The sequence below is a fragment of the Bombus pascuorum genome, chromosome 12 (genome assembly GCF_905332965.1).
Source record: "Bombus pascuorum chromosome 12, iyBomPasc1.1, whole genome shotgun sequence".
In the NCBI taxonomy this organism is placed as follows: Eukaryota; Metazoa; Arthropoda; class Insecta; order Hymenoptera; family Apidae; genus Bombus; species Bombus pascuorum.
The window spans coordinates 7,351,410-7,373,356 of record NC_083499.1 but is presented as its reverse complement, the minus strand read 5'-3'; the positions used below and the strand labels follow the sequence as shown (position 1 = coordinate 7,373,356).

The 21,947-nt window shown below is 49.2% G+C and overlaps 1 long non-coding RNA gene across 1 annotated transcript in view; it reads right to left on the bottom strand.

The window, feature by feature from the left end:
- LOC132912569 (uncharacterized) overlaps nt 1-21,947 on the bottom strand; it is a 163,737-nt gene that overhangs the window by 71,472 nt on the left and 70,318 nt on the right. Inside the window, exon 2 of the long non-coding RNA XR_009659235.1 lies at nt 7,647-7,964. This is a non-coding gene — a long non-coding RNA (uncharacterized LOC132912569). The remainder of the gene's footprint in view (nt 1-7,646; nt 7,965-21,947) is intronic.

The following is a 21,947-nucleotide window of genomic DNA, read 5'->3' as shown; positions in this document are numbered from 1 at the left end:
TCGGCGAAAGACGCGTCTATTTAATGCATCGAAGCGAGACATTACAATCGCAAAACGATAATTTCCAGAAGGAATAGCGCGAATCGGGATCGTACGTTACAGACGATTGTCTCGGTAAACAATGCTATCGTAGCTTAATATCGTGGCATTCGTTTCCTTGGTGCAGAGGGGAGGCCGAGGGACGACGAGACAGTGAGAATCCGGAGTAAACAGGGCGCAACGAGGTCGAAAACTTGGACCGAACTCCGACGAGGTCAGATATTAAAACAACTGCAGAGCCCGGCGGGGTTAGGTAAACGGAAACTGTGACAGTTGCTTCCGAAAATATATGAAATTGCTGGCTCGGCTGCGAGCACTGCTCGCGCGAATTATGCGGGGATTATTAAGTCGAAGAAGGCAGGCTCGTTGAATCAGAGCTGCCTGTTTTTTAGCCGGTGATCTCTTCAACCAACCCGTCTCCGAGATGGAGACGCGCCTGGGATTCAAGGGTTGGCGGTTGGAAGAAAGGCAGAGACTCCGCCCTCTTCGGGACATCCAATTTCTCAAAGAAGTTTACGGCCATAGAAACGAGGAAAATTGCCCGTTATATATTAAAGACGTCTTTAGAACGGTAAACAGAACGACTTCCTGCGGGAAGTTATGCGACAGTCCTTGCCGGAGGATTATCAGACGCGTCTAGGCTGGCTGCTCTTTGACGAAACGCCGTCGTCAACCCCGTCGTCGACGAGCCTCAGCCACACGGTTCCCTTGCAACGCTGGTTCTCCGCCTAATTTTCTATCCCCGGGCCTCGTTCTGGCGGCCGGTTGCGACGCGACCAACTTTTCGGCAAAAGGATATGAGATATCCGGATGAAAGGAATCCCATCGAGTCTGCTCGCTCCCCCTTTCGTACTACCATTTTTCGCCGCGCCATCGAATCAGTTCATGGTGTTCCTTGGTCGTTGAAAGCGAGCTCCGAACGGCTCGTATCATGGCCAATTACAACGTACAGGCGGATTATCGAAGAATCGTTTGCACGAATGACGACGGTGTTGTTGTTCGATAGTTGTAGGGAAAATTAGGTGGCGGATAAAGTGGCCGCTCGAGGCTACTTGAACGCGAACGATATCGTTGCGACACGGAAACGTCCACCGGTATATTCATGCTTCGAACTCTCGCTTTCTTTTTTACTCGCGCTTCCAAGTTTCCGAATTCCGAATCCTCGAGGAACGATACCCGGCCAAGGATACTCGACAAGTTCTCGAAAAGACGCGAGGGACCGATAAAAAGTCAGTCCGCGAGAAATTCAGGGCTGGCTAGAGACAACTTAAAGACTCTCGTTTTATAACGCCAAAAGGAAGAGTTGGCGGTGCTGCAAGTGCTATTCCAGCCGAAGTTAAACGCTCGTCGAACGCGTTAATGGATGTTTTCGCGTTTTCTCAGCGACGACGAAGCAGCAGCAAGCTAACTGTTTTTCCATGATTTCTTCGTGGAGAACGCGCTCTCGCCTGGATGCTATTAACTTCGTCACGAACAGATCACTCTGGCACGCGAACGCTTTTCCACGTAGCAGGACGTTGATCGATCGCCCCTAAAATTCGCTGAACCGAACCAACGACCAACCTCTACTCGTTGCTCGCGAGATTTTCGCCACTTCGAATCGGTTAAACGCGTCTCGAGACTCGCGCGAGATTCTTCTCCTTTCCAAGATTCCAGTCGTCTATTCCTACGGATTTAAAATTTGAATAAAATCATCTCCCATCCACGGCTCGTGTACTCGATTCTCTTCCGACGGAAACAACTACCGAGAGCACGTATCTTGGATCAAAACATTCGCCGCGTTGAATAGGCCACGGTGGGCGGTGGTCGACAGAAGGAGGATCTGCCGTAATATCGAAGTCGTGTAGCACGCGTACAAAGACGGTGCTCGGTAGGTCGAGACGCGGCGGTGACGTTGGAGCCAGCGGCAGCCTGCCGTGCTCCGGAAGAATCCACGTAAACGTGGATCTAGAGCAAAAGGAAGGGAAGGAAGGGAGAAAATTGTAGAAGCACAGAGATATCGAGAAATCACCTTTCATCTCTGAACGCGACATATGAGATTTAGAAACGAGAGAAGGTCTAGAGACCTGGAATTTTATTTACTGGTGCTACAAGCGAGCCGCAGTTATCGCAATCTCCAATTCATAAAGCTCACACTACGCTTATTCCGAGTGTACTTTTCTCAAACTTTCCAGGAAGGTTTCACCATTCTGTTACCCATTAGGGTAAGGTGGAATTATTCGAATGATCCGAGCTTCGACGTTTCATGAATCAACTGTTTGTACGCAGTAGCCAAGCTTGCTGCGTGTTGCGAGACATTACGAGAAAATATCGCGTACCTTAGGTCGAGCGAAGGAAAAAATATGACAAACGAGAAAACAACTGGAACGATCCTATCGTACTTTAACTTGAAATTCAACGCCGTAGTTATTTTCGAAGAATTCCGGACATTCCCGTGTAACTCGGCAATTAACTCGAGCAATGTGTGTAGGAGAAAACTCAGCGACGCGAGAACAAGGGTAAACCGAGGGAAGACACCTCGTAACGTCAGCCTGTCTGCCACGTAACCGCGATCAGTTGCAGCACGAGGCTGGCAATAAATCGTGCGGCAAAAACGAAGGGACGCAGTTTTCCCGACGCCACAGCCTGCTCGCGGACCACGAGGATCGGATAGCATCGCGAAGAGAAACGCGTGCACGGGGAAAGGACAGCGGACGATGCGTAATACGAATATAATAATTTATGGTGTATCGAGGTATCAGCGCAAGGTGTTGCCAGCGGACCCTTCTTGCGCTGTCTGTTTCAACCCCCTATCCCGTCGACTAAAGCATTCCTCCGCATTATCTACGCACTCCATACGTACAACCACGTTGAAACAGCTCGGCCTGACGTGTCTGCGAGGAAACTAATGCGCCTCGACGGTGAACCCGTCGTCCTGGCTGATTCGGGATGGATTTTGCTCGGATGACGCGAAAATCTCGTGAGCCTGGCTTTTGAATCCTGCTGACGAAGATTAAGGACTTGAAAGTTGGAGATCGTCGACACAGACGCGTAGTTAGGGGTATTATTGCGAATAGGTTGTTACGTTAGTGGCAGATTTGGAGATCGCTTGAAAATTCGTCAGAGATTACGAACGAATGGCAACAGTAGAATAATACACGATAAACCGTGCGATCTACGGGACAAACGGCAGTTGTCGTGTTTCGTCCGATAGGAATCTCCTCAAAATTCTGACAGCGCGCGAAAAATTACACGAATTTGAGCCGCGTATCGGCCGTGTCTTATCGACGAACAGGAGACACCCAGTACATGGAGGTATCAGGCGCACCGCGACATCGAGTACTGATCAATGCCAGGGGCGCGCGACAAGGCCAGATAGAACGGTGAAATATTATTTCTGCGCGACGAGAGGAACGCGGAGGGGAAAAAGAGGAGTCCGCCCGCGTGTTGCAGCGACGACGGTGAGCCAGAACGGTGCGTATAAAGAGAAAATTGCGACCGGTTGCACGTCGATGGAGCAACGGGGATCTCTCGAAACGTCGCGTATCGCGAATCGAGCTAATTATGCGTGCTAAATTTACGACGGCCCGTAAATCAACAAGAGACTCCATCGCGTATTACTTTCATCCACCGACTGTGTACGCGTACTTGGGTGCTCGCGCTCTTCGTGCAAAAAACGCGCCATAAATATCGTTAAAACGGAAGCTGGATAATTGTCTGCTACTCGTTCTCTTTTACGCGGAATCCTGTAAAGTTCTGTAATAAATTTTGCGTCGAGTGTCGCCCGGCCGTTACTTCTCGCGCCGCCAAACGTAAATTTGTAAGCTTTTTCTTTTATCAACGAAGGCGCCAAACGGATAAAATTAGGCAACGTTAAAAAAAGGCCTGACGCGTTATTCAACTCGTAACACGCGCACACTGACCGGTACATCCGAAATTTCGTTTTGGTCATAAAAATTTCATCAGCGCGCCGGTTCGCGCTGGTATCAGCGGGAACTTAGGCGCGGGGCGTAACACGCGGCCGGAATTAATTTCTCGACCTCGGAATGGCTAATCTGCATATTACGAAATTAAAAAAATTCTCGACTCTAATTCACCCGCTGCGATGAATTCTAATTTGCGGATTCAAGCGAGCCGGCTTACCAGGCGTTTTCTTTGCGCTACCGGAGAACTTGCTGATGAATCGTTTTCCGAGCGCGTGCTTTGTTTAATTCCCACCGTGTACAAAAGGGGCGATGTTTCGCGAGAAAGCCACCGCCCGCACCTTTTCCACGTTTCCCTCGCCGCTGGATCGCGCAGCTATTAACGCGCGCAACCCCCCTGATCCACCGCCGAACGGTTTGCAGCTTCGACTCGCGTTACATCCTCGTCAAACGTTCATCCTTCTGCCCCAACGAATCTTTGGCTCGCGTTAACCAGCGCAATTTGCTTCGTAATCTCCGGTCCGTTGATTTATAAGCGACCCACTGACGCGTACGTATTGTCATATTCGTGGGGCCGAAAGAAGGGGCCGGGTAGGAGATTCGTTTTTCGAAAGCCTGGTTAATCCACGTCCGTTTAATCCGTCGCAATTCTATATAGTTACATTTAGTCCGTATACGCGTTACACCCTGTATATAGAAGGAGGGTAATAAGTTACATTGTGGATTTCGATCGGTTCCCTATTCGCTTCGAGGATCCTAGCGGAGTTGCGTTTGATGTGATTCGACCGTTTGGGGATTTGGGATCGCGCGCGACCAAGTAAGCCTCTGCAGCGAAATTGTCCGCTCGTAAAGCAAGCGTTAATACATATTATTGGCGTAGCCACCGCTTGTTTCTGCAGTGATTTGGGGCAACTAGGGATAGAGAATAATAGAGTTCGCGCGAAGAGAAGGAATCGATGGGAGAAGAATATTTAGCTTCTGAACGATAAAAAGAATGAGTAGCTTGCGATGGCTTTTTTGCAGGGTGTATTTCCACGCCAGTGAAGTTATACGTGATTTTTAATAAATTGTTACCACAAAGGAGAATAGAGGGGAGAATGTGGTGGATGATACAACGATAAAACAGGAAGACTTATAAATGAGAAGTCTTCCGAGTACAATTTTCAAAGGATCCCACGACATGTTGCGTAAGTATGATCGACGAGAGTTGCATAAAAGATAGAATAAACAAGCGTTTCTCGTTTCCAGGGAAAAATATCCACGTAGAAAACCAGAGAAACGAGGAATAATCTGAAAATGTTGAAAGCGTGCAAACGAACGAACGAACGATAATAACAACACGATAGAGGAGCGTCCTTCGCTGCGATTTCGGCCGGTGACTTTTACCTTGCTTCCGTTTTAACCGTATCCATTGCCGGTCGTTTAATTAACTTAATTCCCAAATAATTTATATTTTCCAGTGGACAGGCGTGAGAGTAAAGGGACGCGGGGAAAAGAAGAAAGAATCCTACTCGTCGGACACGAGCGTACTCAGTTGGAAATTGGTTCGAAACCTGTTCGGAAGCCATGCCACCCACTGTTGCCCCCCCCGCTTCCCCCCCCCCCCCCCGTCTGTTAGCTCACGCAGGATTATCACGCGAGCGACCGAGCCGGCGAACGAACGAGCCGCGAAACTTTATTTGGTTTATTACCCGCGTCGGTGTTTGCGCTTCTGCCTAGCGTCGAAATAGAGAACGCGCCTCCCGGAAGAGATATTTAATGCTTCACGCGCAAAATGGAACGCGGCTCGGATTATGCCGCGATTTAATCTGCGAATCAGCCGAGGAATTTTTTACGATACCTCGAGCGACCGGCCGTGTCGGGAACAGGCATCGCGATAACATCTACTGAAACCGTATGCAGATAATCATAAAGCGTTTCCCAACGTTTCCCGGTTGACACGCCATTTCGTGGATTATAAAGATTAAATATTTCGAACGTTATTGCGTTCGCGCCGAGCCGAGCCGAGCCGAGTCGAGTCGAGCCGTGCGCCACCGCGCTATGAAAACGTTCGCTCGGATCGTCGACGCGATTCTCGTCGGTGGATCGACTCGATCCGTGCAATTTTTCGCTGAATGCATGCGAAAGCGTGTCTGCCCTGTCTATTACGATCGTTGGGATTATCGGCGACGCGAAGGATTGAATTCGAAAGTTGAGAGAGCAATTCTGGATGGGTCTGAATCGCTTGGAAAGAGCTGTCCTGGAAACCTAGCGATCTGGTCGTTAACGCGAGACAGAAAAGATCGACGTTACGTTGCATCGCTTGATTCGATTCGCTCGTAGCCAACGATCGACGATGAAACAACGAGTCTTTGAAGTCTTAGGGAGTAAGAAGGTCAGCCGCGTGGAAATACGGTCAGTCGAGGAGTCGGCCGGAAGTTCGGTGGCGCGGCAAGACATCGCAGCGGCAGAGTAGCGGATAAGAGGACAAGTCGGAGGAAGAAAAGGGAATTCATGACTAGTATCCATTCGCCGTGGAATAGGATATAGGTTGTCGAAAGGAATAGTTTGTGCGCTCGAATAGTAAGGAGAAGGAAGTGGAAGAAGATTCAGAGAGGAGGGTGCAACGAAACGTGGAACGCGGTCGTTTGACTCTCGCGAAATCGAGAAGGATAGAGAGCTCGCAGTTCTTTTGTCCTTTGTTCTGCTTCCAGTCACTGAACGTTCTTACGAACGAGGTGTCCCTTTCTACGATTTGACAGTCTGTTGGAAATAGTCGCCGATGCTGCTACAAAGAAATCAGATTGTCCACTTGTTTTTCGTGTACTCGAATATTTCGCTTTATCGCATAAAGACAGTAAAATGGAGGAAACGTTGAAAGATAATTATTTCCTCTGACAGAAATGCCTTTTTAGAAATCTACAAAACGCATTTGTATTCCATCTTTTAAAAGAGATTTTCCGTAGCAAAGAGTGACAGCACGTTGATCGAATTATTGGGGGAACAGAAAGGTCGAGGGAAAGAAGAAAGCGAAACAGGGATCAAAGCGTCGAGGCTAAGGGGGTGAGCCGTTGGACGAGTGGCAATCGCAAGGAGAAAGAATGGCACTCGGTAGTTGGTCACAGAAAAACCGACGTATTTTTTCGTTCGTGAACAATGATCGCTTTAAACGATTCTCATCAGCGTTTTACAAGGTGAATATTCAAAAAAGCACCCCTGTCGTCTTTGGGAAGACGGCTCCGCGGTTAAGAACTTGAAAGGCAGAGGGTGGAAGACCCCGAGGGTGATGGTAATCCGTCAATGACTATAGTGGCCAAAATCCACCGGAAAAGCGACCGTTTAGACGCGACGCATTGTGCGGTCGAGCGATGGGACAAATTTAGCGTGAAAATATGAAAACTCGCGGACGCTCTTGTGGTCGTTCGACAACGGAACCATCGAGTGGTCGACGTTCATTGATCGACAAATAGTCGATGTACGGGGTGTCCCGAAAGTGAGGATAAGAAATGTCGTTCGAGTCGACGTTGGCCTTTACTACGAATCGCTTATACCCAAGTACATCTCCTGCTACGTTTACTCTAAGAAATACGAGAATATCGCACGAGCTTTCAAATTTTATAACGATTACTACGTTTCCAGATGAAGACGGAAAGCAACAAACTTCGTATCGATACATCCCACTTTCAAGACACCCTGTAGAAAGACGTAGCTAGGATTGAAACTCACCGGAACAGCGAGAAGAAGTCCTTTGACCGATCCCCATCGCCAGTTAATGCGATTAGGAGAGTGCGTGCTCTTTGTGAATATGCGGATTTTCAGCTTTCCGCGTTCTCTCGCTTCTTCGATCCTGCTTCTGTCCCTCTCACTATCGACCGGTGCAGTCACGTTTCGAGTTTAACGAACGCATCTACGTCTGACCGGTCACGGGGAAACACCTGAAACGACGACGTCGCTTCACTTGCTGTAAGTCCGATTACGTCGTTGGAAAAATTAGCTGCACGACCAGTAGAGCTGAACGATCGTTGTATTTGCGATTGCGCTAACCTGTGCACAAAAATAAACGAACTTATTAATCCTCTCGGTGTGTAAAGCACAAAACGTTACGCGCCATTGAACCGCGTTCAACGAAAAATTGAGATTTATTGGAAACTATTTTGGCGGTTGCAACGGTATCGATGGCGGAGAAGAAATTGAAATTGCCATCTTGACCTACTTAAACGGATAGTTTAGGTTTAATTGGAAAGTCACATGTACAAAAGAAGGCGAGCGTCCGCTTAATCCCCATTCTTCCTCGAGGCTTCGAACCAAAGGAACTCTTACTTAATAATCCTCCGCTGAATGACCCTTCTCTACCTCCTTTCTGCCCCTCGTCGATCCCTTTCACGATGACCGTTTGCTCGCTCCGTTTCTTTTCTACCCTCGGCGATCGAGCATCAACCGTCCACGATTTCGCCTTGTTTCCCTCGCAGTTGTTTTCTTAATTACACGGAAGAAAGAAGAGGATCATTGGAAAGACGATTCCGTGGAGCAGGCTTAAAAGCCTGGCTCGAAGGAGGTCGTTTGGTAAGAGAACGAATTAATTAAATTCCCGTAGAAGTCATCGGAGGAGCGCTAGCCCTGAAATTGGCCGGAACGGAAGCGTTCTCTTGGTTCGCCGCGTCGCGTCGTGCCGGCTCGACTCGGAGCCCGCCGGCGCTGTTACGACGACTGACTGGCGACCGAAAAAAAAAAAAAAAAATAAATAGCGATCGCGAAAGAAAACAAATGGACACGGTGAATCCATGCATAAACGTACGAATATGTGGGCGGTTGCTGTTGCCGGCCGATATATATTCACGGGCCGGGTAAAAGTTAATTAAAAAACGTAATGAAACGCCACGAGCGTATCGCCAGGGACCACCGATAATTACCTTCCTCTCCCCGTTGCCCCGGCATCCATTTCTCTCCCTTTTCACGTTGCCGTTCGTTGGTTGTTTCGTTTTCACGAATCGCCAGGTGATCGTGTTGCACCGATGGATGTCTTCATGCGTGGCGAGCACACGCTCTCACCCTGCGTGAAATATATCGATGTAAATAATAAACAAACGCACGGATGGCGCCTACGATAGCGCCGCATCCCCCGTTTCGCTAATTTTCCATTCTCATCTGCCACGCGTCCTACCACCCCCGCGTAATTTACCGACCCGACTAACTACCCGCTGCCTCGACACTCGTTTCCATTCTCCCGAGCATGCACCGCACATCTCTACCCAAACCAGCCCTCGGTCGTTGCTCACCTGCCCCGCTCAGCTTTAACCCCCCGTGCGTCGTTATATTTCCATCGTTCATTAACATTTCAACCGGCATGAGAATCCATGCGCCATCGATACGAACCGCGCGGCTGCCCGACACGCGTAATTCGATTTCCGTGCGACGCGAATAAAGTTTGTAGATGAAATAGACACTAACGAGGGTGCGGCTAATAGACGTTCCGAACGCGCCCCGCTCTGGGGCCGGTTATTCCGCGAATTTGTCCGATCCCCGTGGCCCTTCACCACCCCCTACAACCCTCTTTCAGCTGCACAACTGCGCTGTAAAATAATTTGTTGACCGTCTGTAAGTAAATATTTCACCTACACTCTGGTCGGTCAACGGCCACGGGGCTAACGAATATTTCGAAAAGCGACCACACTCTCGACGCGAGCCGCGTATCGCGCGAAAATAGAACGGAAAATTCAGCTGGTTTTGTTTGACGATGACGTACGCTCACCGCTGCGTTTCCACGCTCGATCCCGTCGCGTCGTGCGCGCGCCAAATCGAATTTCCGAAAGATTGTTCGAATCCCGAACCACGCTTAAGTGGATTGTCAAAGCGTAGCTAACGTTCGACGGTCTGCGAAGTTGGAAATTTGCGGCGGTTTAAGGTCGACGAATGCCGCATTCGACGAGCGGCGATCCGTCGTTTTAAACGTTTTAAACACTCGTTTCATCCGAACTTCTCTTTTCCAAGGAAAGCTTCTTCCTTTTCGAAGAAGAAACGAGTGAAAGAGTGTTGTTCTTTTTGATAGTGCGTGGACGAGGTTCGCAACGGTCGCCTGCAACGACGATTTCCGTCGCGATTTCACGGTTTTGCCAAGTGGACGAGTCTCTACGGAGCGGTATTCCAACGCGTGTTTATCGCCGGAGGGTGGCTGAGTGAATTAACCCTCGGCGAAACGGTGGCGAGAACGGTCCTTGAAGTGGCGAGGCCGCTGCTCGAGCGGTGGCACAACGTTTTACGCGCTAGGACCGGCTTAATTAGAAAATGCTTGACCCTCGTAAAGTCTGGACCGAGCATCGGACGCGTTCCCCACCGTGAGACTGCCATCAACGCTTCCAGTAACACCGACCTACGCGGTCACCTCGTGTCTTTCTGCGAATATTATAATCCCCCTGGGGAAAAGGATGCTCTTACGCCTGCCATCGTCGTAATTTCTTTCCCTCCCGCTCGCTCGTGCACGTAAAGCGTTTGAATTCCTTCGTTAACGGTCGCTCGACCCTTTGCAAATTTCGTCTCTAAACGCTCTAGCCACACGGACGCGCGATACACCACGCTCTTCCGACCGTTTTCACCCGATGGTCGTGTCCGTTTCCTGTTTAGCGTTCGCACGGAATACGTCGTTGCAATTTGTACCAGACGTTGTTTGGCAGTAGTCTGAAATGCAGGGTAGTTCTTATCAGGCGTTAATGCTCGTGAAATGCAAATTCTCGTTGAACGTAGAAACGTATTGAGACGAAGCTTGCGTCCGACACTCGTAGGTATTTCATCGTTTCGTTACACCGTAAAACATTCGATTGTTTGGCAAGTTCGTAGCTTCTTTCGCCAACTTGTATAGCATAACGAATCGTACGAGCGAGTAGAATGGATATAAAGAGAACGAAAGAGAAATATTTGGAATTCCTTTAGAGGAACGTTCAACTCTGCGTGTAACATTCATCGAGTATAGTAGTTTAACGTAATTTCTACAAAACTTATTCAAAAGTTATATACAAGCGATCGTTTCGATCAACCGAGTACAAATTTTCTCAACTTAATACTCGCTTAAAGATATACGTGTATATATAACGCGATTAGACCAACAACTTGGACAAAAGGGGTAATTAAAGCGTACGTTTTATAGGAGAAACGGGGACGAGGGTTCGTCAAAGAGACACTAGCTCTCGCGCAAGATCGACGTACCGTCGTTGGCATTGTTTCGAAGACGCGAAGGACGGAGTCGAGGCGGGAATCGCGTTCCCGTCGTAGTCTCGCGGAACAATGGCATCGATAACAGGCTGTACGCGACCGAGATAATGCGAACGACTCGCAGCAGAAGTTGTGAAGGGCGGACTCGTGCGCGAGACATCCAGTTAATTACGGAACTACGAGGACAAGTTTTCCCGTGGAACTGGCTAGGAATCCGTCAGCTGACGCTACGACAGATGTCCCCGTGCCAGCTCGGCTTCGTGCCCGCCCCCTTGCTGCTTTCGGTAATTCTGACAATTTAGCGATTGTGTCCCGAGCATAATGGGGGCCCGGAGTTGGTTGGGACCCCACGAGCTGTGGGTGTGGCACGAGCCGAAACGATACACACGGAAAGAGGAAGAGAGAAGGAACGTCTCTCTCCTTATTGTGTTTAAAATCGCTCGTTCACGAAACTGCGCTTTTGTCCAGGCCAGGAAACGTGGGCGCGATTTGTCCTCCCTGACAAGATTGTATTAATGCTCGTTATATTAAGGCAACTGTGCCCATTGAATAGAGGAACGGGATTTACCAAGACTATATTTGGGGAAAGCAGCGCTGGGAGATTTTGCGAGACGAGGGATAGGGTAATGGCGATCTTCTTTCCAGAGCAATCGTCCATAATCCAATGATCTACGAATGGACCTCGTATATACCTTAAACGCTCTTAAATCCTAGTTTAACGAACTTCTTACAGTGGCCATAAGAGGTATCGGTTTTTCCAGAGGAAACTTGATCGTAAAGTTTTCCGGAAAGGGGATGGCGCGGGCGATCGTGTCACTGTCACGGGGGTTGGTTTCGTGTGTCGCGGTGATACGGGCAGAGCGTACGTTTACGGAACTCTATAGCCAGCTCCATTGTCACCGTCTCCATCGATCTTTAATCTCGCGCTGGAGCAAAACGTATCGATTGTACTTTTGTCGTGCGACGGCCGAGCGAACGATCGATCCCCACACCCTGCCAACAGTGCAAACGCCTCCCTTCACATTCGCATTCTTCTGCGTCCGTAGCATTTTCGGAGGGGCCATGGAAACGTGTCGCTAACTGCACTCCGGCATTATTAAGGACGCGTCCCGCGATGCCATTCCGTCGTTCGTTAGCAGCCAGACGCACCCTTGGTTCTCCGGCGCCCTTTGTACGCCTTATGGCAATTTATCGGACCAGTCAATCCCCGGGCCTCAGGAATCTCCATTACGTGCCCCCTGTAAATTACTCGATATCGCGATAAGGCGGTACGTCTTCCCCGCGTCGCGTCGCTTCCAGAAATATCGGCGATCGATCATCGTGAACTGATCGTCAGCCCTTTCATTAGCCCGCGGAATCCGACTTATCGCGTTAACGCAGCTGCCATCGGCGGCGTCGCTGCATTTCTTACACCCTCCCTCGCTCTCTTTCGCTCGAATTTTTCGTTTACCCACATTCCTTCCTCTGTTATCAGGCTCGTTCGGCTATACGGCTTCTCCTTTTTCCACGTTTCGCCGGTTTCCACGGGGCAATTAATCGAGCAGTCTTTTTTCCCGAACCGCGGTTATTTTTATTGGCACGCCGCGCCGATTATACGAACGTGCCCCATTTTCCGGAATGGAAATAGGCTGCCGTAAGTCTGACAAATTGTTCGAATCTCACAGCACCGCCGCATCGATTATTATTACCGTTGACCGTAAATAACGCGTTTCCCTATAAGTATATGAAATTAATAATTGTTTTTTTCCTGCCATCTCCGGCTAACGAGAAATCGCTTCATCGGAAAGCGATAACGAGCGAACGGTATTGCGCCAACTTTTCTATAATAATCGTTATCTAACTAACTTAATCTAACAGCTATTGCCGCTGTTACTGTATCGTTTGTGCGAAAAAGCTCGCAACGGATCGTCCGAACAGTCTCGGCCAAGAGAAACAAAGGGAAAAACGCCGAGGGTGTTTAAGACTCGCGAAAACTGGCGCGACCACGTTTCTCAAGCGGTAGGTAAATTTAAAGAACCACGCCGGGATGCCTACGGTTTCTTCGATTATGTATGCCAAGTAGCTGCTATAGTGTCGTACATACGGGACACGGCGCTGCGCGGCGAGCAGAGCCGTACTTCTCGAATCGCGTGTATATTTATGAACCGGAGGGCGTGTGCACGCGCCGCTGCAACGACGCCAGCCACCTTCTAAAAGAAAACAGTTATTCTGGAAGAGAGTCCGCGCACGATCCTGTTTACCGCTGTTTCCCGCGATGAAATATTTAGCGAAACATTTTCAGAAACAGCCGGTTTCGGCGTGCTGGAAATCTCGCGCGGCCGCAACCGAACATCTGACGTCGTTCGTATTCACTAGAAGCATCGCGAAAAATGGCTGGTTATTTCTTAGACTTTGTAGGTTGATGTAAGACGTACGAAGCAGCCGAAGGCCTTCGAAATGGTCGTTTTATGGATGTTTACCCACGTACGAGACTGCTAATTGAAAGAACTACGACGCGTTTTTCGGTCGAACGCAATCGGCTCGTTGTTCACAGACGGGAACAAATTAGCCCATGCATTGGTGTGATCGTTGTGTACTTTTCGATTGCCGTAGGTATTACGGCCGTGGGCTGGAAAAACCATCGCCGGTTGTACAGCGTTTGGGTTATTAATAACTTGGCAAGTAAATGTTTACGCGACAAACAGCGAACTTTACGCCTGATTCCTGTGGAAAAGCGATACTACGAAAACAGATCGAATGGCGTGGCACGGTGAAAAGGTTCGGAACACAGAGTGCAAGAGGGGATTGAGAGGAATCGGGGATGAAGCGTAGGGGTGGCAGGGAAAAATATGGGATTTTAATTTGCGTTAACAAAGCGTCATCGACTGACAAATAATAACTCTATTAATTATGTGGCAGCGTGTCCTCCGGGTCCCGTATCTAACACGCTCGACTTCGCCGATAACGAGTTCAATGATATCGACGTCTCGTACCCGTCTCGTAACCGACCGTGTTGGTTTCGACATTACCGTTTCCCCGTGGGTGGCGAATGCACGCGAGCGCGCGTAAATACACTGCTAGCAGCCCGGTCCTATTCGCGGATCGAATCTCCATTAATTTCGACGAGCCCCCGTTCCGCTGGAAGCCGCAACATTTTTCCGCTCTCTCGACGCTCTACCCCGCGGCTCAGTTAATTTTTTTTTTTTTTTTCTACCCGGCAACGAGCGGCCGCTATTTTTCCGCCGCGAGATCATACGTTACCGAGAGGAACAGAAACGAACGGCAGAGGGAAAGGGCAAGAGAGAAGATAGAAGAGAGGGAGCAGGACGGACGATAATCAATCGATCGTTTGTCAGAATCGCCGGCAACGATATAATTGATTTCTATAGAAAAATGATTGGCGGATAATGAAGCCGCGTTCGATTGATCCGATGCAAATATAGCGTCGTCGATCGGCATTCGGTTAAATATATGCGGGCATAATTCCTAGAAATCGGAACTGTGATTGATAATATATTTATTCGAACAATATCCGCGGTTAATTAGGTCATAATTAGTAATGATTCGATAACGGAATTCGGGATAAATTTGATTACGCTACAACAATTTTGATTAGTAAACCGTCGATACGCGGCTGCGATAATTGTTTGTTATGCGACGTTGACGGGCATCGATTTAAAAAAAGATTCTCTAACACGTCGTTATATCGTTGCAAAATTTCTACTATTTTCACTGATCTCCACTATCTTTGCTCATTTTTGCTATTGCCCAAAATTGTCGATACACGCGATTCGATTACTAACGATGTACATTAACGAACACCAACGTACATCTCGATAAGCAGATTCGATTTTTTGCCAACTACGATCATTTGCCGAATTTTTCGTACAACGTACCATTATCGCCAGCTAGTTATTCCGTCGTAAACGATGTCCGTGGCTGTACTGTCGGTTCAATTATGAGCCGCGCTACGGTTTCCAAATGACACTCCACGGTCCAGCCGCTTGTTGGCCTCGTACGCGCGCGCCGCCGCTCGCGCTCACCGATTCAATCTGCATTATAACCGGCTGTTCCGATATGCGAGGCTGTGTGTTCGATACCTGCCCGTATGAACTGCGGCTACAAATAGCAAACTACGGGGTTAAAGCGGCAGAACCGACACGTAGCAACCCCCGAACTCCGATACGGGCATTACGCGACACGGATTGCTAGAATCTTCGATCAATCGAGCCAGCGAGCTCGTCGAAGCGATTCGACGTTCCAGATACGTCCAGTCGATTCTATGCACAAAGGCGCGTCGAAATAGAAATTTTCTGCCACGGAAGATCGATACGTTCCTTCCTACGATCGTCTCAGTTTCCTTCGACTTTTCTTCCTCCGGCATGAAATACGCTATGCTTAAATCCGCGGTATTTTATCGTCGAGCGACAAATATGAAATTTTCGGACAACTTTCGACAAACCTCTTTGTCATCGTCCACCGAATCGTCGTCTTCGTTTAACGAAACTGCTGCCTGGTATATAAAAAGAAACTCGGAATGTTTCGTTCCACGGAATCACGGCCAAAGAAAACGCCAAGCAGCCCGAGAAATAAACCGGTGATCGAAACAAAGAGTCGGCGGGTCAGACAGTTTGCAGTTTCGAGACCGCGAGCAGTATCTAAGCCAGAAACGCATAGAGGAAGAAAGAGGAAAGACGATAAGCTCTGAATACGATGGACGAGTATCCACGAGATGCGCGCGGCGCATCGAATTGAAACTGCGCTGCCAAATGGGACGCGAGTACAACGTGGGCCGCGTCTTGGCTCGCGACGGACTCTGGTAAAAGCCAATAATCCTCGAGGCAATAGAAACCCTTCTGGATATTCCGGCGTATTACTCGGGTTCCGTTCTCCGTTGGCTTTCGTCGCGGTGGAACAACCGCGAGGCGTGCATGATTGCACGACTGTGTGGTTACTTGCGACAACTTTCATCGTCGCCGGTGAAAGTCTTCACCAGAAATAATCTGTACAGCGATAGAAAAATCACTTTGCATATTTTATTTTGAATACAGTGTCTATTATCTTGGCGATGTTTGTCAGACGTAGATATACCTCGTTAGAGACAATTGTTTCTGCCATCTTGATAAAGCGTTTTATTCGAATGAAAGACTGGTGGTAACTTGGTCCTCGGAGTATGTGTATCTTCGAAATGAAAAAAAGAAGTAATGGCTCGTTCCAAGTTACCATACTTCCGCCAGAGAAACAAACAGATCGCATTACCGTTCGAAGCTGGAGAATGTTTCTCATTTCTTCATCCGGAAAAGGAGTAGCGTCGCTTTCGTTCCAGCTTTCGGCTATTTGCATGTTCTCGCGACGTTCGAAAAAATATACGCGCCAATATTCGTATACGTTGGAGATATCGACGAAAAGTTGCCAGAGCAGGCACAGCCGAGATGGCCAAGATCCCGTAGATTCCGAGAAAATGGAACGGAAACGCGGGACGGATGAACGGCGGCTTATCGATCGGCGGAGTCCGTTAATAGTTTCGCGGGCTGGCTGTTCCTTTCATCCGCGCAGAGAGAGCTCCAGAGTCTCTTTCTTTGTTTTACACGAGGCATAGAGTACCGGAGGATGGCGATGATGCCGGAGGGTCGAGCAGAAGCGCACACAACCGCCACTTGTATCCATTACGGCTCGCGGAGTTATGAGGCCGACGTTTATTGGCTAACTTGTAACTCCTTGCAGCCAGTCTGAATTATTCCCTGGTCCTTGCAGAAGCCTCGTAAGTTTATTTCAATTTGGACCCGTCCCGTCTCCCCCTCGTCACGTTTCTCCTCGTCTCGAGCCCTGTCTTTCTTTCCTCCGTCGTTTCCGCTCCGAGATTTATTACGTAGCGGCAGCTACGAATTTTCACGAGGTCAATGCGAGCTCTGGTCAGAGAGAGGAAAAGAGAGAACGAAGCTAGAGAGAAAAGGAACAATGAAAAGAATATTATCTCGCGAGTCTTAATCCGTAACACCTTCAGGACTAGGCGGTGCTTTGAATCCAAACGTTCTCTGGCTGGCAGTGGAACACAGGCAGCGCCGCATCTCCTCGTAAAGCGTACGAGTTTAAAGCGAGTCGCGAAACAAAGAAGAGAATTTTTCTGGCCCGTGGATACACCGGAGGGACGTGGAAAGGAACGCGTGGACAAGAAGAAAATAAAGCGGAAGGTGTTAACGAAACGAGAACCGCTATTATTCCAGCTGGTGGACTTGTCTGCGTGCCAGGTTTATCTTCTCTGGTGGGGCAGACAGCTACGCTCATTGGGCTCCGATTGGATGGTAGTGCGACGCGGGTTCGAATCTCACCGTCCCTGGATGTGTCTTCTTACACGAAGTTTTTTCAAAAATCCCCCATATAGGAAAGTTAGGACCCTGCCTGTCTTTTCCACGATTCCGCTTGCGTATTTAGACAAAACCAGGTCGACAGACCGATCTTAACTGTTCCATCCGGTGAAGGTTTTTAACCAGTAAAAATCCGGCACTACCTTGTGTCCTCGCGTCTCCTCCCCCGCAAGGAACCAAGGTGTCCATGAAGATTTCTTCCGCGTAAAAAAGGAAAGAACTTTTTGGCGGTAGGAGTACGAGACTGTTCGCTCCTTTTGCGAGCAAGTTATGATGGTAAAGGAGCGGGCAGAAAGGGAGAGAAAAAGAAGCTCTCACCCTTGTAGAGTACCGTAGCGGAGAGTGACGGCGGTCAGGTGGTTTCGGGCGACGACTAGCAGGGAGGGTAGCTAGGAGCAATGGCCTCCCATAACGTCACGGTTAATCAGTTAGGTAGTTTACAGGATTGACTCAGCGAGAGGACGCGGGGAGTGTACCGCCAGTAATTCGCAGGAAGTCCCGGGGCACTCCTGTCAAACGCGTAGATAGGCCATCGTGGAGTTTTAGTCCGTAAGAGTCCGAGACTACTCCGCTGTATCCTCAGAATGCAGCGGAGTGTTCATGAGGATTTCCCCAGGTACAAAACAAAAGTTTATCTTCTCTAGAAGCGCATGCACTATCATTTGCCTTGTTAACGATACGAATTGACCGAATTTACGTCGATCAGCGGAGCGGCATTAATCGAGAAACGCGGAAATACCAGGTCAGTGCGAGAATCTCGTCGACGCTTGTATTCCTTCTGACTTTTTTAACTCTTCAAACGAAAACCTTCGCCTCGCTGGGATTAGACGGTGCCTGGGACACGCGAGGTAAATTCGTTTCCAGACTCGCAGAGGTAATTACGCGATAATTAAACTAAGACAAAGAAAAATTTACGGCTATGAACGTGAAAGACAAGAACCGGAACGAGCTCGAACATCGCGTCGTCGAACGGAGAAACGTGAACTTCTATAACCTACTTTCCGTTGTCCATAGGAGATGTAAGAAATATAAGAGGTACCCGAGGAGGCCATTAATTTTGAAAGACATTATTAACCGCAAAATCGTTTAGAACGCTTTATACCTATCTTACGTTCAGGGAAGAACTCCCACGGGATCGTTACTTACTTCTCAAAGATAAATATCCCTTTACCGATTTATTTTTCATTCGAAACCCACGCGCGAAAGCGACGAATAATAAATTTATAATTGAAGCGGAGAAAAATGTTTTCCGAGATTCTCCCCTCCTCTCTCTCTCTCTCTCTCTCTCTCTCGCTCATTGCGCCAAGGTATCTCCCGTGGCCGACAAAAATGTAAAGAAGTTCCTCGTCCATCCGACGATTCTTTGGCAAACGACTCGACAATAAAAACGGCAACAACGAAGCTCTTTCCACGGGAGAACTCGAGTAACATCAACGACTCTTTCTATCGTACCAACTCTCCGGTGCGGCTTCTTCGCGGTCTTTAACCGCCGCGATATTTTCCACGGCGAAGTTTCGCCGCAGCAGCTACGACGAACTTTTCCCCGAGTATTTCCGCGAGCGGCAGAGCCGCGAGTGCCACAATTATACGGTTTCCCTGGGCATAAAGCTTCTCGAATGAAAGAGGCCCTCCACGTCGTATGTCGCGGTGTAAACAGTTTGCAAGCAACTTTTTCACGAACCAGCCCATTGTGTCCCGGATGTCTCGCGATTTCATCGTCCAGTCCTTAGAAAAATCAACTGAAAGCCGAGATCGACGCGAGAGAAGAAGAAAGAGACACGAAATTTCTCGATGAAAGACAAGGGAAGCGGGTGGCCGTCGGGCGACCGCATTCACAGAAATATCAGGAAGTTTTGTAACAACTAGGGGTTGATTCTCCGCGTATCTTGGCGACGCAGTCGTGAACATGCGAGTTTATCGTTCGTTATTAGCAAATGTAGCGCGTAAAACGAGGGTGCATCGAAAGGTTGATAAAAGAAGAAGAAAGGGGAGAGGCTGGGAAACGAAAGGAGGCAGAAGATACGAAGAGAAGACGAGAAACGAGTGAATGTGAAAGAGTCGTGAGTGAGAGCGGGGTGAGTCATGGATGAGGCTGATATCGGGTGCGCCGAATTTTCGTTGCTTCCACTCCGCTAGACATTGAAAAACTCGAGGAAGAGAAGAAAGTCTCGGCTCGAGAATCAATTATGCGCCGGAGAATAAAGGGAACGTAAAGAAAGACAATCGCGTACATCCCTCGAGAGAGAAGTCGGCCCATGACAAGATGACAACTCGCGTTTAATTTGTTTCTCGCGGAGTCAATCGTGCTTCCTTCTTTTTTTCACGAACACGCATCCTGCAGGAACGCGCGTCAGGTAGTTTCTTAATACACGAGTAAGATGTCCGTTTATTCTGTCCGGCGTTTCCCGGAGGACGCATACTGAAACGCGGATCGAGCATAACCGAACACAGTGTACAGAACGTTTCTCGAAGAGTGGTCGGAGCTCAATCAGGGAAACTCACCACCGTCAGACGATGCAGCCTTCGCTGATATCGATCAATTTCTTGTAAATGTTGCAAAATCTTACGGCAAATAAGACGAAACTTACCATACGTGGTTTCCCCAGCAAACCTTCGTACACGAACGTACAACCGGACTGTGATCGGTCCTGTAGAGCAGAGGAAAAGCACGGAAAAGGGAGACGTGACGCGGCCAATGGTCAGAAGATTGGCTGGGGAAAAAAATGGCAATACCTCGGAGAAGAGCATTCATTCGGTATTTTATCACGCGGAGGCCGGTCGGTGGCGCAGCAGGCGCGCGATTCCAAGTCCTTGGGGAAGTATTCGGAGGGTTTGGCGGAGGAAATCAGTCGGGCAAGAAATTAAATATTACCCCGAGGAGCGAGGGTGAGCGCCGCGAGTTTCGGTGATCGGGTCGCCGTGGAGGGAATTCCCCGTCTCGAGTGCTAGCCACCAAAAGGAACGGTCTGGAAGGGGCAGCTTGATACCGCGATGTACGGGCTGTGTCACCGTATCCCACGGGTATCCAGGACAAATAACATCCTGACATGGACGCGGCAAACAAGAAACCGCTCTTCCCCCGTCCGGGCAACCCCGTGTCTCATCTTGGTCCCTTTAAAACGCACCTCGCTGCGTCTCTATTCGTTCGCCCGAGAAATATCGATTCGACACTCTCTCCCCTATGGTTTCACGTCGAAACGAGGCAGCTTCGTTTCGTGCCGGTTCATCCGGTTGTCCCGCGTCGAGAATCCAGCGTACGCAGTCGCCCTGTCAATGTGATCGATCGTCTTAGCCGGTAGTTTTTGCTGCGACAATTTTCGTCGGAAATTAATAACACCCTGCCGGTGATTTATTCTACGCAACAGACTCGCGGCCGTGCGACCATTCCGCGCGAGACTCCATATTAATTATGCGCTTAATTAGGGAGCTTGATTAATCGCACGTCGCTGCAACAAGCCGGCGTGAGCGAGCAACAGCCGCGAAACGGGTTAGTTCGTCGGAGAAAATTCGCAAAGACACGCGCGACCAACGTGAATTTTGGGGACGAACGATGGCGGAATGGCGTGGAATCGAGCGGAAGGTGAAAGAGCCGCGGCGAGAATGGTGCTAGAGCGGCGCGTTATCCGCACTTTACGGTTCCGTTGTCTGGCGGGTTTAACGGGCGGCTCAAAGCGCGGCCACGTTTAAGCCGGGCGACAGAGAGGATTCTAATTAAACCAGCCGCGCGGTCCTCCGTCTCCACCTGTGTAGTTGCAGTTATTGTTGTAATTATCGTCGACGCGTGCACTCGCAGCGTGGCTGTTGCCGCCGTTGTTACCGCTCTCGCTCCTCCCGTTGTTGTCGTTCTTGTTGTTGTTATTGTTTGTTGCGAAACTTCTCGATCTCGCCTTGGCTGCCGCGTTCATCCCTCGAGTCCCCGTGAGCTTGCGTTTATCGCGAGTTTCGGTCTACCACCAACTTCTCCTACGTATTCCGGTAACTGGGTTTGCCACGGCAGCTCTAGTATCGTCGCGCTTCTAACTATGCCCGAATCGAGTCGTCCACCATGTGTTCGTCCCTTCGGCGAACTGGTTCGTTGAACTTGCCATTTTTTCCTAAACGCGCTGTGGCGAGTACTACTGCCGTGACGATTCAAAGATTAACTCGAAAAGGAAAGAAGAATAAAAATAGTAAGGTCAGGTTTTTTGTTAAAACTTTTCCGCTCCAGAATTGCGAATGCCGAATGGCACCACATTGTCGCGTTATTCTATACTCGCATCGTTTCGTATAACGGCGTCAAGGAAATTTATCAAATCTCGAGAGGTATTCCCCGAGACAGGAGATCCTTTTTAACAGGCGTCTATCGCGCAGCTCTGCGTAATACGGCGAGTTTACATACGCGCGGACGTAAGTAACACGGTTTCGCGGGTTTACAACGTGTTTAGCGCCGTTCCGTCGCGACTCAAAGCAAATGCAGTTGACGAGCTCTTTGTCCCGAGAT